The sequence below is a fragment of the Octopus bimaculoides genome, chromosome 14 (genome assembly GCF_001194135.2).
Source record: "Octopus bimaculoides isolate UCB-OBI-ISO-001 chromosome 14, ASM119413v2, whole genome shotgun sequence".
In the NCBI taxonomy this organism is placed as follows: Eukaryota; Metazoa; Mollusca; class Cephalopoda; order Octopoda; family Octopodidae; genus Octopus; species Octopus bimaculoides.
In genome coordinates this window covers 37635035-37637405 of record NC_068994.1, presented here as the reverse complement: position 1 = coordinate 37637405, position 2371 = coordinate 37635035, and the positions used below count along the sequence as shown (strand labels likewise).

General features: G+C 27.8%; 1 protein-coding gene across 2 annotated transcripts in view; it reads left to right on the top strand.

The window, feature by feature from the left end:
- LOC106875855 (protocadherin beta-15) overlaps positions 1-2371 on the top strand; it is a 126131-nt gene that overhangs the window by 763 nt on the left and 122997 nt on the right. The gene's annotated exons all lie outside the window — the stretch shown is intronic.

Below are 2371 nucleotides of genomic sequence, written 5' to 3'. Positions count from 1 at the left end.
TTTACTCTCCATTAAGTTTGAATTATTTGATAGAGGATTGAAATGAATTTGATTTCATCAAGCATTTTACTTATGTATGCTGCAAAGTTATAGACATAAAAAAAAAAGATCTTTCTATGTTACTAGACATAATTATCAAACAGTTAACTCTGTTGAATTAGATTTTGAAGAAAAACTTCTGAAACATAAAAACGACTTATAAGTGTGCATGCATATGCATGTTTGCGTGTGTGTGTTCATGCATGCATGCATGCACATGTGTGTGTGTGTGTGTGTGTGTGTATTCTCTGCCAATATGTTCATATGCATTTTTTGTTTTTGTTTTAAAACTGTATAAAGCTTTGAAGTCCATCTTAATACATAAAAGTTGCAGTTTCTACTGTATGAAACTTTCACTTCAAAATTAGGGACTTTTTATTTGATTATCTCTACAATCAACATCCTTTAGCTTCACTTCACATATAGAAGAACAAGTTAAGGTTTCATGTAATCTGCTTTCTCTAACTTTAGAACTGTTTTATTTTATTTATATCTATTTTTGAGTGGTTTTTATTTTATTTTCAATAATCATATTCTAAAAAAAATCATATTATCCTTAAGAAGTAATTAATATCAGATCTAGCTTAAAGAAGGCAGATAATTTGATAAAACTTTTTTTCTGTACTTGAAGTTTTATGTCACTTGCTACTATCTTTGTTATATATTTATAAATATTGCTGTTTTATTCAACATTTTAGGGCTGTGGCAGTATCAAGTAGTTTTCATATTACTTACAGAACTTACATTTTGTTTACTCTTAGTATCTATTAGAAATTGTATAAATGATATCTCAATTATATATATATATATATATACTAACCAGTGGTTCTCAACTATTTTTGACCTATGTGTCCCTTTGACAGACCCTGTTAGCTGTTTGATGTTTAAAAAATCTTATCATGTTTTTATGATTAAGAATCAATAGGAATTGTATAAAGACACTGTTAAAGTATTTTGTGTATTGCTCTCAAATTTAAAGAACAAAATCTTATATGGGCCCGAAAGGACTATATGGACTCCCATTGAAAATCCCTGATATACATACACCCTTCTGGTTTACAACAAGATATCACTATTTTTATGGGTTTACAAACCTAAAAGTCAAATGGCATTTTTTTTACTTTTTGATAATCTTCATCTCTCTGTAAAAAGTTTGTAAATAGATCATTATCCCAAGTATTAAAATGTACCTTGTTTGTGTGTAGACAATCTTGTTTTCTAGTCTCAGACTAGACCAAACTTATCCAAATTTTACCACAATACCAATAATTGCTTTATGCTTCTAAATAAAGATTTTAAAGCTTTTTCTTAGCAAACTGATTAATTGCTTTGATATCTTTATTCTCTATGTAAAAAAAATTATCTCAACTTTTTTCTACATGTTAACTAACTTTATATTTTGTAATAACATACTAATGTTACTTTTCTTCAATAGCCTATTTACATGGTGATTATCCAACAAAGTTTAATTTTATAATTAGCACTTTTCATCTAATTATAATTAATTATAATTTTACCCTTCTGCCAAATTAAACAGTACCCAATATATGTCCTAACACTAGCAATATTATAGTCATAGAAACTTTACTGTTATCAACAGTTTGTAATTTATCTATAACCATTCTGGATACCATAGTTCCTTCTATATATATATATATATATATATATATATATATATATATATACATATACAGAGAGAGAGACAAAGAGACAGAGAGAGAGAGAGATAACCGAAATTGCTTTAGACATACATATACATATGTATAAATATGTGTATGGTTCTTAAATTAGAAAGGGCAAAATATTTTACTGTCTATAGTAGAAATAACTACTACTACTACTACTACTACTACTACTACTCACTAGTTATCATCATCATCACCATTGTCTTTAACACCGACTAACGCCTCTTCCTCCTTTTTCTTTTTTCGTCCTTATCCTCCTCCTCCTCCTCCTCCTCCTCCTCATCATCATCATCATTATCATTATTATTATTACTACTACCATTATTATTATTACTACTACAGCTACTGTTATTTTGCAATATCTGTTACATAAAAATTAAATTCCACACACAGTATTTGTCAGGATGTGTGAGACAAAATCAGCAGACAAAATCAATTTCACACAAACACAGATGCAGAACTACACACCTATATGTATGAATGTTTATGTATAATTGTATGTATGTATGGCCATAAATGCATCCACACATTTTTTCAATCACATACATATGCAGTCAGATAAATGTATATATTTGAACATATATATGCTTATACATATTCATATACATATACATATGCATATTCTTATTCTAATATATATATATATA